Source organism: Dipodomys spectabilis, unplaced genomic scaffold (assembly GCF_019054845.1).
Source record: "Dipodomys spectabilis isolate Male_0828 unplaced genomic scaffold, ASM1905484v1 ptg000308l, whole genome shotgun sequence".
Lineage (NCBI taxonomy): Eukaryota > Metazoa > Chordata > Mammalia > Rodentia > Heteromyidae > Dipodomys > Dipodomys spectabilis.
Window position 1 is genome coordinate 818128 of NW_024870985.1, and position 15266 is coordinate 833393.

Here is a 15266-nt window from a genome sequence, read left to right on the forward strand (position 1 = left end):
CAGACATATATTAGTTATTGAAAATAAGGGAAACCATGGGACCTATGTTTCTTTGGACTTGGCTTACTTCACTTAATAAATTTTTTTTCCAAGACTTTCCAATTCCTAACAAATTGGGCGATACCATTCTTTCTGATGGAGGCATAGAATTCCATTGTGTATATACACCCACATTTTCTTGATCCATTCATCTACTGAGGGGCATCAGGGTTGGCTCTATATCAGCTATTGTAAATAATGCTGCAGTAAACATAGTTGTGCTGGTATTTTAGTATGGTCTTGTTTGTGATCATTTGGGTAAATGCCCCAAAGTGGGATTGCTGGGTCATAGGAGAGCTTTATATGGAGTCTTTTGATGAGCCTCCATATTGCTTTCCAAAGTGGTTGAACAAGTTTACACTCCCACCAAGAATGCAGTAGAGTCCCTGTGGCCACATACTCTCCAGCATCTGTTGTTGCAAAAATGGAACATTTCACTAATTTGCGTGTCAGCCTTGCTCAGGGGCCATGCTAATCTCTGTATTGTTTCAATTTTAGCATATTTGCTGCCTAATTGAGCACAGAACATTTTTTATATGTAAAGTGTAATTGATTTTCTTAAACTAGACAATTCAAAAAAAGTAAGCTCAAAAGATTTCTTGTGAAATTTTAGAACCATGTATTTCGTTTTTTTAGCAATACAACAAACTGTTAGTACCATGTATTTCTTACATAAGCACACATTTAAGAATAAAGTCAAGATTGGCATGTCAAAAACAAAATAATTCCAGATATTTGTTGTTCAAGAGATGTGTAGGAGGAGGAATTCAATTATTCTATACAAGGCACCTGTCATAATGAACACTGCAGCAAGTGTTAAGGTTTGTTAAAAGTTTTAAAGTTTTAAATGTATTTAATTTTGGGTATTTGCTTATATATGCCAAAATTAGGACTGTTTGGCAGGTCATAAACTTTTCTACAAAGTGTTTAAGGTTTATGGTAGCAAACATATGGTACTAATTATGTACATTTCAGAGTTTATATTAGCATTACCAATAAGAAGTCGCAAAGTCTTTGCGTAAAGAAGCAGAGTGAAGAGTTAAGACTTTGTTAACTACATAGTTTCTGTTAAATTTTTAGGGCTTCCTTACTTTACATGTTAGTGAGGAACAAATGATGATATAAGCCATATACAAATGATGAGATGAACCATAAAAAGTAATCTTTGTGGGTAACTTTAAAGACTACTCATAGCCTATAAAACTCTTTTTAAAGGGCTGGGAAGTTGGCTCAGTGGTAAAGCGCTTGCCTTGCGTGCTTGAGGCCCTGGGTTCGATTACTCAGCACCCATAAGCAAAAAAACAATCCAGAAGTGGTGCTGTGGCTCAAGTGGTAGAGAACTAGCCTTGAGCTGAAGAGCTGAGGGGCAGTGCCCAGACTCAGAGTTCAGGCCCACGACCGGACCCAAAATAAAAACCCAAACAAAATCCTCTTTTTGAACATCATAATCTTAGCCAGTTTTAAATGCACAGGAATATGAGAAAATAGTAAAATCTAATATGTAGAACACTTCAAATACTGAAAACACTGGTAATTGTTTTTTTATTTTATTAATCATTAATATTTAATTTTCGGTTTTCTTTATTTGTTGCATTGTTTCCCTTTTTGTAATATAATACAACTTTTTATAAGTCGTCATCAGGAGGTACTTTGAGAAGCTTACTGGGATGGCCAAAGCATTTTTTATAGGTGCGTGTGAGTTTACAAAGAAGAAAGTTAAGAACAAAATATTTATTAAAAAAATTATCAAGTACAGTCTGAATCAAGAGGGATGATAAATGTCCACACCCAAAATCTTAGCCCTCGTCTGAAGCGGCGGTATTACAGAGTTGAGACCACAAAAGTGAGAGACTGTTTTTGTGTTTTTTGTTTTTGTCAGTCGTGAGGCTTGAACTCTGGGCCGGAGCGCTGTCCCTGCCCTCTTCAGCTCAAGGCTGGCTGTCTACCCCTTGAGCCACGGCGCCACTCTGGTTTTCTAGTGGTTTATTAAAGATAAGAGTCTCACGGACTTTCCTGCCCGGGCTGGCTTTGAACCGTGATCCTAAGAACTCAGCCTCCTGCATAGCTAGGATTATAGTCGTGAGCCGCTGGCACCCAGCATTGTTTTGTTGATTTTTATTTTGTTGGTCATGGGGCTTGAACTCTGGGGCCTGGGTGCTGTCCCTCAGCTCAAGGCTAGTGCTACCACTTGAGCCTTCGTCTTTTTTTACTTCTGTGGTGCTGAGGAATCAAACCCAGGGCCTCATGCATGCAAGGCAAGCACTCTACCATTGAGCCACCTTCCCAGCTCCTGAAAGACTGTGTTTTAAAAAATCACCTAAACAACATTTGCTTTCTGCTTTGGGTTATATCATGAAATATATGAATATCTTTTTATATTTTTGTGAATTGTCATACTTCTAAATTTATACTAACTTCAGCCACTTTATCCTTTTCAAAGTCATGAAATATCTCTGAGAGATTTCTTCTGGGAAAATTGTATTTGCACTTATAATTTCTTTTGAGTCATTTTTATTTTTATTTATTTTTTATTGTGAAAAAACTGTACAGAGGGGTTACAATTACATGGGCAAGAAAATGAGTACATTTCTTATCAAGCATTTTAGCCTCCTCCTTTGTTTCCCCTTCCCATTCCTTCCAAGCCTCCCCCCCCAGTCCTCCCCCCACCCCCCCACCAAAGTTGTAAAGTTCGTTTTCGACATGACAACTTGTACTTCTCATTGTTGCAACGGGTCCATCTGTATCCTTCTTTAAACGACTTGTTTTTCCCCTTCCCCTCCACAAATTATACAGACATCAAATACAGTGAAAGCAGGGGTTATACTGTGGGGGAGGGACATACAAAGCAACAAAGAAATAATCATATAAATGAGTTAGAAACAAATGCAAGAAAGAAAAAAACATTTAAATACATATCTTAGGGTTCATTTTCCTAACATCACCTTATCTGACCTTTTATGCTTGACTCATACATATACTAACTATTGCAAATGAGGGAAACCCTGGCACCTATGTTTCTTTGGGCTTGGCTTACTTCACTGAATATAATTTTTTCCAAGTCTTTCCAGGCCCATATCAAGCACTGAAATAGAAACAGCAATAAGAGACCTCTCATCTAAGAAAAGTCTAGGACCAGATGGTTTTACAGTGGAATTCTCCAAGGCCTTCAAAGCAGAGCTCACACCAATACTCCTCCAACTCTTCAATGAAATTGAAAGAGAAAGTTCACTACCGAACACATTCTATGAAGCCATCATAACCCTCATCCCAAAACCAGGCAGGGACTCATCATTTTTATTTTTTATCAAAATCATTTTATATTTTATGTTGATGGGTTATCATACATCAAATACCTTCAAATGTACATGTAGAGTCTAAAGATAGCAGTATGAATATTCTCATACAGCTCTTGTTTATCTGTTATGTACTTTCAGTATTATGGTACTTCTCTTTTTCACCCTTTCTCATTCATAGTCTTTCTCTTTCATGCTCCATGTCTGCTACTTAGAATTTCTGCTAGTCTATTATCCTTCAGGATCCACTGGTTTTGTGGGAACATGATAGGGACCAACAGTTTCCCTTGCATTCTTTAAGAATTATAAGAGGGACGTGATATTATTCTTTGCCATTCTAAATGGCAAAACAACAGATCTAGGAATTCCTTTTCACTTTTACTTCTATTTTACTTCACTTTTACTTCATTGGGATAGATAAGATATTTTAACTAGTGACCTAAAAGTTCTTTTTCTTTTACAAACAACCTTTTTCTTTGATTATCAGTAAGTAACTACATGTAATGAAAACAAAGCTATCCTATGGTAAGTAGACCGAAGTTGTTCACAGGGATGAAAAACAAGGTAATGGGGCAAGTGAGAACAAAGGATACCCATCATAGAGCACAGCTCCTCAGAGCAGTTTATCATGTACACTTTGTGAGAATGACATTGGGCTGGGAACTATTGATTAAATCACTGAACACTGATTTATATATATGTACATATATTTGCATATGTATATTCATTTATATATGCATATATGTATGCATATGCCCTTATATATGTACACATGTATGTTACTATACACATAAATTCACACATACATATACACATGTATACATGCACACATGGAGAAAGACACATATTTACAGCCAACACAAGTTTCACTAGTTGTTGAATATGCCTTAGATGGAATACTTGAAACAAAATATGTTGAAAATGTATTTGTCTCTATTAGTTCTTTTACCAATCCTCTTATCTCTTAAAACTGGTAGGTTTTGACAGATTTGACTTGCAAAATGCAGTACAAGTCACTCAGAAATCTCAGTAAGTAAAGAACATATCGTGTTTCCCAGCTCCCTACAGAATGCTTGCTCTTATAGACATTCTCAACAACCAAAGTAGCAGGAAAATGCCCTGGTAAAAAAATAAAGTTATATATCTCATTGTTGCAATGGGTCCACCTATATCCCTAGTTAAACGATTTGTTTTTTCCCTTCCCCTCCACAAATTATACCTACATCAATACAGTGAAAGCAGGGGTTATACCGTGGGGGAGGAACATACAAAGCAACATAGAAATCATCTTATAAATATGTTAGAAACAATTTCATGAAAGTCAAAGAACCAAAAAAAACATTTGAATACTTATCTTGGGGTTCATTCCCCTAACATCAACTTATCTGACCTTTTCTGCTTGACTCAGACATATACTAGTTATTGCAAATAAGGGAAACCATGGAACCTATGTTTCTTTGGGCCTGGCTTACTTCACTTAATATAATTTTTTCTAAGTTTTACCACTTCCTAACAAATGTGGCAATGTCATTCTTTCTGATGGAGGCATAGAATTCCATTGTGTATATATACCACAATTTCTTGATACATTCATCTGCTGAGGGGCATCTGGGTTGGTTCCATATCTTAGCTATGGTAAATAAAGCTGCAATAAACATAGTTGTGCTGGTAGTTTTAGTATGGTCTTGTTTGTGATCATTTGGGTAAATGCTCAAAAGTGGGATTTCTGGGTCATAAGGCAGCTCTATATGGAGTCTTTTGAAGAACCTCCATACTGCTTTCCAAAGTGGTTAAACAAGTTTACACTCCCACCTACAATGTAGAAAAGTACTCTTCTGTCAACATTCCCTCCAGCATCTTTTGTTATTAGAGCTCTTTATTATAACCATTCTAACTGGGGTGAGGTGGAATCTCGATGTTGTTTTGTCGAAAAATGAGCTTTACAACTTTGGTGGGTGGGGGGATGACCAGGTGTGGGGGGGAAGATGGGAAGGGATGGAAAGGGGAAAGAAAGAGGAGCCAACAATGCTTGATAAGAAATGTACTCGTTATGTTGCCCATGTAACTGTAACTCCTCTGTACGGTATTCTCACAATAAAAAAAAATAAAATGATAAGGCTCTAAATGGCATCCTTCCTTGAGCTCTTTTCCAACAGCCAGCATGAATTCCTAAGCAGATGAGAGAGTCCTCAGAAGACTGGACCTCAGATCAACATTTAACCAACCCATGTGAAAAGTCCTATGAGAGAAATGCTGGCTGAGGTCTGGCTGATTTCCTGGCCAAGACAATAAGAAAAGAAGAAAGTATTTTTAATGTATTAAAGTTTGAGAATAATTTGTAACCTGTCAATAAATGTGTAGAACACAACTATACCAACTGACGAAAAATGATGTGCTCTTGGACTTGGTGAGTGTGTTTACATAAGTAGAATCAGCAAAAATCAAGCCAGCATTTCTTCATTTAAGATATGAAGAAAGGATACAGGTTGACCCATTGTAATAATGAACTGTACAAGACACTCTATCAAAGAGGGGGTGGAGGGATGAGTTGGGGAGGTGTGAAAAAAAGGGATGGTAGGGGAAAAACAAAGGAGAGGGTGCTCAATAAGAAATGTACTCATGCTGGGCGCCGGTGGCTCAGGCCTCTAATCCTATCTACTCAGGAGGCTGAGATCTGAGGATCTGATTTAAAGCCAGACTGGGCAGGAAAGTGTGAGAAATTCTTTTTTTTTGGAGGGAGGGGTCTGGTTGTGGGGCCTGAACTCTGGGCTTGGGCGCTGTCCCTCAGCTCTTCAGCTCAAGGCTAGCATTGCACCACTTGAGCCACAGCGCCACTTCCGGCTTTTTTCTTTTTGCTTATGTGGTGCTGAGGAATTGAACCCAGGGCCTCAGGCATGCAAGGCAAGCGCTCTACCACTGAGCCACCTTCCCAGCCCCCAAGAAATTCTTATCTCGAATAAACCACCAAAAAACCGGAAGTGGCGCTGTAGCTCAAGTGGTAGAGTGCTAGCCTTGAGCTGAAGAACTGAGGGACAGCACTCAGGCCCAGAGTTCAAGCCCCATGAACGACAATAGAGAAAAAACGAGAAATGTACTCATTACCTTACTTATGTAACTGGAACCCTTCAGTACAGTATCTTTACAATAAAAATATATATTAAAAAGATACACGGAAAACTTCTGTACTTATAGGAAGTTGTATTTGTCACTCAATATCAGTAAGGTATTGGTTTTAGGACCACAGGCATATTACACTTTGGATAGTCAAATTCTCTATGTGAACACAGCATATTATTTACATTAGAATCTGCCCACAACCTAGTGCAGAGTAATTGCTATGAAAATTTTTACTACATTCTATGTTTGTAATGAGAAATAAAAGTATATGCACTATTAATAGATACAATTTTTTTCAGATAATTTTTGCCCACATTTTATGGATGGAATTGGGAGAGCAATTTTGAAAAGCACAAATTTCATCACCAAGACCTGTCTGCAAAACAAGGAGCTAATACAGCATCACTGAATAGTATGGAACTCCAAGGAGAAGTACTTGAATTGACAGTATCAGAAAGTGTAAGCACACAAGAACTTTTTAGAAATGCAGCTGCTAGATTTCTCATGGAGAGCTTTCATAACACTTTGTGAAACACAATGTCAGAACCTCACTGAAGTGTAGATGGATTTCCCTCACCTTTCTGTCATGCTCATTCATTATCAATCAACATATAGCTAATCTTGAATAATCCTCTAATAACAAAATGTTGATGGAGTATATATATGCAGAAAACCTGGGAAGGCTAAATTTTTTTTCAATTAGGACAGTTTGTATTCTATGATCCAGCAGAGTGGAAACTAGGTAAGCATCCATTTACAGTCTTCTGAATAATTCTGCTTCTGACCACATCAGTTATTTATCCATACCTGTGCCGGAGTGAGAGCTTTTTAAAAGACTTTAATGATTTTAAATTTAAATTTAAATGTGGAATGAAATTAGTTTCAATAGTGCATTACATTAAGATATTTAGAAACAACTGAGAAACCTAAAGGTCTATAAGATTTTTTTGGAAGTGAAGAGATATTGGAATTTCTTTCTTTATATTTTAAGCAATTTGCAAAAAGAATTGGCAAATAAAATTTACATTTGCAGCAGACTTGACACTTATTAAATTTTGTATGGTAAAGAGCACAGCCTCAACAATATGTCAATGTTATCCTCTTATTTATCTTTAAAGGTTTATGCTTCTGGTCTCTTAATATTAAAACAAAACTTTTTAAATCTTTAGCTAGTAGTCCAAAGGGTTTTGCTTCATCATGTCAGTGTTGAATAGAGTGTATGTATGTATGTATGTATGTATGTATGTATGTATGTATGTATGTTGAATAGAGAGTATGTACACTTCAATGTACAATACATCTGGATCATTGTCAAACTTTCCACTTTTCTTCCTTCCCTTATCCCAACCCCACCTATCCCTTCAAGTTTTCTATTTATATTCTGACATATATACAGAAGTGGGCCCTGAGAGAAGACTCGAGCTGGGACAGCTTCTTTCCAGGCTTTGCCTTTGTTTTAGGGATTTTAGGGAAAAAACCCTCTAAACAAGGTTAACTCGACCTTGGCTCCAACCAGCACAGTTCTTGGAATGGAAAGAATGCCTCTATGCTCCCCTCTCCTTAACAACCTAATCCACCTTGATTGTTCAGTGAAAGACTGACACATAAAACAGGTAGGTTGTAATCTGGCTCCAACTGGTGACACCACGTGCTTTATGGTAAACCCTGCCTTTTGCACATGCTTACAGTAAACTCCACCTATTGGCCATCTGTGTGTGGTCTGGTATGACCGTACAATCCTTTGTGTGTGTTACAATCCCATTGGTCACCTGCGCGTGACCAGGCTCGACCCCATGGATTTTGTCTTTAAAAACCAAAGAATGGGGGCCGCTCGGGGTCACAGTATCAGCTCCCAAGCCTGTGCTATGGCCCTGGCTGGTCAGTGTAGGAACCTCAATAAAGTTGCTTCCTTATTAACAACTTTGTTGCAGTGGAGTCTGTCACTCTGGAAGATTAGGTGGGCTTGCCTGCCCTGAGTAGGGGGTCTTCCTACTACATTTAATGGGGGCTTGTCCGGGATAGAGCTGAGTGGGATTGAAGTCCCGGGCCAGGAGGACAGTGTGTGGGCACTTGGCTGTTGGAGAGAAGTTCCGAGAAAAGCCTCGAGGTAAGCACAGTGGACCTAGGTAGAGAAGGGAGAAGGCGCCAGAGTGAGGCCAAAAGTAGGGTGAGGCTGGACACAGCAGAGTCCCCTACGGCTGAGGAGGTCCAGGGATGCCTGGACCCATCAATTCCACTAGTCCTAGCAGTCCTAGTTGGACGGGGGCTTGCTTAAAAAGTAACTTTTGGTTTTGGGATCCCTCCTCATTCTGTGTATAATCGTGTCTGTTTGTGTCTCATTTTGCTTTTGCTTTTGCTTGCCATATTTGTAATTGGTTTTATTTTACAGAAAAAATATGGGGCAATGTGTGTCTGCTCCCAGGACACCCCTAGACTTTGTCCTAGTTCGTTTAAAACAAAAACAAAAACTGCTGGTTCTGCTTTGGTAACTTGCTTTTTTTTGTCAATTATGAAACTGCCACCGACCACCTGCAAGTGGCCCCAGTTAGATCTCAGCCTCAGGCCTTGGCTCAGGGGGTCTGAGCATGGGGGAGAACCTGTCAGTTTTAAGGGACCACCGCTAGGGACTTTTCTCCCTTGCCCCAAGATGACTGGGAATTCTCCTCCGCCTTGGAAGGCCCCTAGGTCAACGTTTGCAAGAATCTAAAAGAAAAATTCTCCGGAGGTGAGTGGAAGGGGGTGGGGTTCGAGTCCCCTGGTAAGTGAATGGTAGTGAGATGTTGTCCCATTCACTGAGAATTGATTTTGTCTTTGTGGCCACTTGTCTGTCTTTTTTACTTCGGGGTATTTTCTGTTCTATGTTTTCTGTGGTAGGGAAGTTCTGGGTGAGCATGGCACGCTCATTCAGAAGATTATGGATTCAGCTTGCTGAGTGAGAACGCAGAGTACTGGTAGGGATGTACTGGGGACCCGTTAGTCCCCAACTCAGCCTTTGGTTGTTGTCTACTTTTGCTTTAAAATTGGGACCAGTTTTAAGTGTGGATCCTTCGTCTTTATGTTTTTGTTATTATTTGAAGAAGAATGGTCAATAGACACATGAAGAAATGCTCAACCTCTCTATCCATAAAAGAAATGCAAATCAAAACAACATTTACATATCACCTTACCCCAGTTAGAATGGCTATACTCAAGAACTCTAATAACAACTGATGCTGGAGGAGATGTGGCCAAAAGGGATCCCTACTACATTGTTGGTGGGAGTATAAACTTGTTCAATCACTTTGGAAAATAGTATGGAGGTTCCTCAAAAGACTGCACATAGATTTCCCCTATGACCCAGAAATCCCACTTTTGGGCATTTACCCAAATGATCACAAACAACACCATACTAAATCTACCAGCACTACTGTTTATTACAGCATTATTTACCATGGCTAAGATATGGAACCAACCCAGATGCCCCTCAGTAGATGAATGGATCAAGAAAATGTGATACACACACACAATACACATATATGTATGTATATATATATATGTATATATACATATATGTATATATATACATATATATGTATATATACACATATATATGTATATATACATATATATATATATATTTTTATATATATATATATATATAATGGAATTCTATACCTCCATCAGAAAGAATGGCATTGCCCCATTTTTTAGGAAATGGAAAGACGGAAAAAATTATAATAAGTGAAGTATGCCAGACTCAAAGAAACAGGTCCCACAGGTTTCCCTAGTTATTTGCAATAACTAGTATATGTCTGGGACACATAGAAAAGGTCAAAAGCTATATACATATTACCAGATAAGATGACGTTAAGCGAAATGAACCCCAAGATAGGGACACAAGTAATTTTTTTCTTTCTTTCTATTTTTTCTAATATATTTATAAGGTACCATGTGATGTTTTTGTTGCTTTGTATGTCCCTTCCCCACTGTATAACCCCTGTTGTTACTGTGTTTAATGCTGGAATAATTTCGGAATGGGAAGGGAAAAAACAAAATATTTAGATAGGGATACAGGTTGACCCATTGCAACAATGAGATATAGAAGACACTATGTTGAAATACGAACTTTACAATTTCAGCAGGGGGGTTGTTGGGCGAGGTGGAGGGGAGTCGGAGGTGGAGTGGTAAGTGTAGTTGTGGAAGTGGGAGGGAAAGGATGGTAGGGGGAAAAAAGGAGGAGGCAACAATTCTTCATAAGAAACGAACTCTTTACCTTGCTCATGTAACTGTAACCCCTCTTTACAGTATTTTCACAATAAAACTTATTAAAATAATAAAAAAGAACGGCTTTTGCAGAACTCTGCCAGGTGTTCCAATAAATCATCATTCCTCAGTTGACTGGGGACTGATGATAAACTGACTGGGCTCTTCTCCTTGTGATTCTCTCTTCTATTCATCTTTTCTCTCTTTTCCTCTCCTGAAGTAGCACATGACATTCTATGTCTCATCTTTTGATTTCTGTCCTTATAAAATGATAAACATTGGATTCTGCTACACCCCAATGGGCAGTATAAATCCTGGCTGTAGCTCATAAATTTGTAGTGGAGACAGACACACCAACCATTTACACTAATGCAATGTGATGTTTTTGTTTATTCTTGCCAAATTCTGATGATTCTGTTTATTAAATCTTTTTCAGGTATTTAGGTGATTCTGGAATAGGTCTATTGGATTAGAATAATATGGACCTTGCAGTTCTGAATTGACACAGGTAGTCACAGGCCTGTGAGGGTGTTGTTCAATGTGCCCTTTACACAGGGAGCTGTGTGCTAACATTCATTGACTAGGAGAGATTGCAGTTCATGTGAGAAGCATCTTGTGGACAGAAGACTGACAGCACAAGAGTGAAAGTCACTCTGGAGAGACCATGTGCAGGTAAATTATTAGAGAACCATGGAGAAACAAGAAACCACAGCTTAGGGCTGGGAATTTGCTTTCCCAGACCCTATTCTGTGATTAATATATGTGTCAAAGCAATTCTCACACAAGTAGGTGAAATATTTGCACAGAATTTCCAGCTAGAAGAAAACCACAAATAACATCCAACCAAATGTGCACAAAAATTTCCAGACAAATTGCAAGTCCAAAACTTCTTGACCAGGTTGTAGGGCTCACATCTATAATCCTAGCTACTCAAGAGACTGAGATCTGGGGATCATAGTTCAAAATCAACACAAGCAGGATAGTTGGTAAGACTCTTATCTCCAATAAACTACTCAGAAAAAAACAGAGAGAGAGAGAGAGAGAGCACCATTCCACCATTAAAAATCAGTCATAGATGCTGGGCGCCAACAGCTCATACCTGTACTCCTAGCTAATCAGGAGGCTGAGATGTGAGGACCACAGTAAGAAGCCAGCCCAGGCAAGCAAGTCTATGAGGCTCTCCAATAAACTACTCAGAAAAGGCCAGAAGTGGTACTATGGATTAAGTGGTAGAATGCTAGCCTTGAACACAAAGAAACTCAGGGACAGTGCCTAGGATCTGAGTTCAAACCCCACAACTGGCAAAAATGTCATGCAAAAGTCATACAAATTCAGTAGTCATACAAATTCACTGAACGCTATGTTGAAAATGAACTATACAATTTGTTGGTGAGATGGGAAAGAAAAACAGAGAAAGTAAGGGAAGACCTAAAGATATAGAAATTATGTCTCAGTTAAATAGAATCAATAACTTCTGGCATATAAAGAATATATAAAGTCCAGATTACAGTTTCTCAAACTGTTCTTTTAATGGGAGAGAGCCAGACTCCTTATAGAAATGACTGGGTCTAGGGCTGGGACAACACACACACACACACACACACACACACACACACACACACACACACAAAATCAAATAATAGAAAACTCCAGGAAGTCAGTGGGACACAGGAGCCAATACACAGACTTGCTACTGACCAATAGACAGAATTATAACCCACAGCGTATCCAATACATAGGTATAAATACATAGAAATAAATAATGGAATAGGTAAGTAATGAGGGAGAAAAACATATCTACATATAGAAGAGTCCCTCCTAGCTCTGCACCTTGAGTAGCGTGGAATTACAGTTATGCCCCACCGCGCTGACTCCCTGGGTTCATGATACAATGGATGCTGAAAATAAGTATTGCTGTGATTTTTTTTTACCCAACACACAAACTCAATCAGATTGTAACAAGAATATTGGATAAATTCTAATTGAGGGCAGTGCTATAAAACCCATGACAAATATGCCTCCAAACCATCAAAGTTACCAAAAGCAAGGAAAGTCTAGGAGACTGTCAAATAAAGAAAGCACGATGCTGAACATAATGTAGTCACCTAGATGGATGCTGGAGTGGTAAAGAATCAAGGAAAATGTGAAGTGTGGACCTTAGTTAATTAATAAAATAGGTTTTCAGCATTCTGGTTCTTCAGCCAAAGACACAGAAGCATTTTCTACCTAAAAACATTTCAAGATACTGTGATATAAATGGCCAAGATGGCATGTGTGTGTGTTTTGTACTAACATCGTAGGTGAGACATCCCAAGAGTGCACTGTTAATTGGAGGGAGATTCAGGCACTCACCCTCTTCCAGAAAGCTTCAAAAATCATTTCTCAAGTGATTTGCCTTTGCAGTTCTGTGCTTTATTACTTTTTAGTGCAAAATACCTTTCAAAGTTTGGACATTACAAATCCTACAGCAACATTAGAGAAGCAGGTTTTGCTTTCTTTGTTTGTTTTCTTAAGAGTTTCTGCATATTGAGATATTTATTTCACCCAAAGTGAGCAAGCTAATTAGTCCCTGTTCCAGCAATGCTATGGCTAGTGCAGAAATATTAATGCAGGCAACAATGTGCAAGAGACAGCAGGAAAGATTAACTGACAATCTTCAGTTGGAACAACAAACATGTTTGCATAAACATCTATGAATATGCATATACAATGACATGTATGTGAAAACACAGGGATATGTGACCAAACCACAATCATGGTGATGCATGCACTCACATGGTGTGTATGTGTGCATAATAACTCAAACACAATGTATACATAGTCCTATGGGTCATGTGTGCATCACTTGTGTCATGTAGGTCTGAAACAGACAAGCCTTGAGGATACTTTGTCAATGTACTAAGCTTGAGTTACTGTATGATTTCACTCATATATGGTAACTAGCATTGAAAAATTCTTATAAAGTGAAATGGTAACTGTCAAGGGCTGGGGAAAGGGCAGGAGGTATCATTATTTAGTGAATTTTTATTTTCTGTTTAAGGTAGAGGATAAGATGGGAAGGGAGGGGAGAGGGAGAAGAAGAAAAAGAAGGGAACAGAAAAGAAAGGGAGCAGAAGGAAGAGGAAGAAAAGGTCAGGGCAGCACAGAGCAGGGGAGGGAAGGAAAGCAGAAAGCCAACATCTGGAAAGTCCACTGGGGCGGATCCCTAGCCTTTCTTCATGGAACATACCAAGTTCCAGACTCCAGAGGAAAGTAAGCTTCCTCATGGCCACATTCTTTGGACATTCAATTCAAAACATGGTGAGCTATGCTACAAGCAAAGGACTACTAGGAAGACATAGTTCCCTGGAGAAATGGACAAAGCTCTCCCAAGATCCAGGATCTCAGATGATAGCCAATGCTGAGCCTGCAGCAGGCCTGCTTTGTTAGCTCTTCCTTGCTGGCAGCAGCCTTGCCTAAAAGGCTCCATTATTTCTCTGAAGTTCACTTCATACCAGACATAGCTGTGATCTATAGATTTGGTCTGGAGAAGGGTAATGCTTGGTGCATCCTGTAGAGGTGGGACCTCGATGGACTGTTAACCATCAGTTCACCTGCACACACCTTGCCAATCACAGGTGGCATAAGTACAATAATATCTACAAGCAAAGGTAATGTTGAAGGGGATAATGCTGTATAACCTGATGAGTATCCCTGCTGGTAATTAATCAGAAATTTATGTTGTATTTAAGGCCCAAACCGACGTGAATAAGCAATCATTACATTATTACATGAAAAATCATTACATTAGACAAAATGAAAAACCGCTTCCAGATGATTTGCCTAATTGAGAAATGATTTGCTCTGTGTGTCTATTCCCTATGGATGGCCAAGCATCATCCAGTGTGGGGGCTGGTTACACTGAACACAATCCAGGAGTGCCAGGTTTGTGTCTCTGGTGCCTCCTTCATTCCACCTGCCTCATTCAGTCCAGCAGAGGCCTGTAGTGTTCACTGGGTTCCTAGGCAGGCAACATGGAGGGAAATGGTTTCCGTTTTTCATAGACCAGGCCATTTCCTCTCAGTGACCAGACAGATGGAAAAGGCCTGCCACTGGTTGGGCACAGAGGAATGGCTATCCCCTAGAGGAAAGAGCATGGTTCTCTTTAGAGATAACAAATAATAAAGAAGGCCAGAAAGAATATGCCTGGGATTAGGAGTAGACAAGAAGGAGCTTTAGGCAGAGTAGCATGGGTCCCTAGAAGTCTGAGGCACTCAATTATAATAGGGGCAGAAGAGCAGAGAGAAGTTGGGGCAGGCCTCTTGCCCGAGGTGGAGCACACACTGGGAGCAGATCCCCCAAACCCAAGGACAGAAGGACACTAGACAGTTTAGGAGGTATCACTTGCCCCATGGGGTCCCACTGGAACCAACCTCAGCTACCCATGTTCGTCCTAACCTCACCTTTAGCTTGCTCCTTTTGCTCCTTCTGTCTGCTTGGTGGCTCTACCAGAGCTCTTCAGGGATGTGTCTAACACAGCACGGGCAGCTATTGCTCCTCCCATGCCCCTTCCTGCCTGATCCCATCCAGCTTTTC

The 15266-nt window shown here is 39.5% G+C and overlaps 1 non-coding gene across 1 annotated transcript; it reads right to left on the bottom strand.

Annotated features, from left to right (window-relative positions):
• Positions 1 to 457: 457 nt before the first annotated feature.
• LOC122127724 lies at positions 458 to 561 on the bottom strand. Its single transcript, XR_006151261.1, has one exon. It is a non-coding gene; the product is annotated as a U6 spliceosomal RNA (small nuclear RNA).
• Between the last annotated feature and the right edge of the window lie 14705 nt (positions 562 to 15266).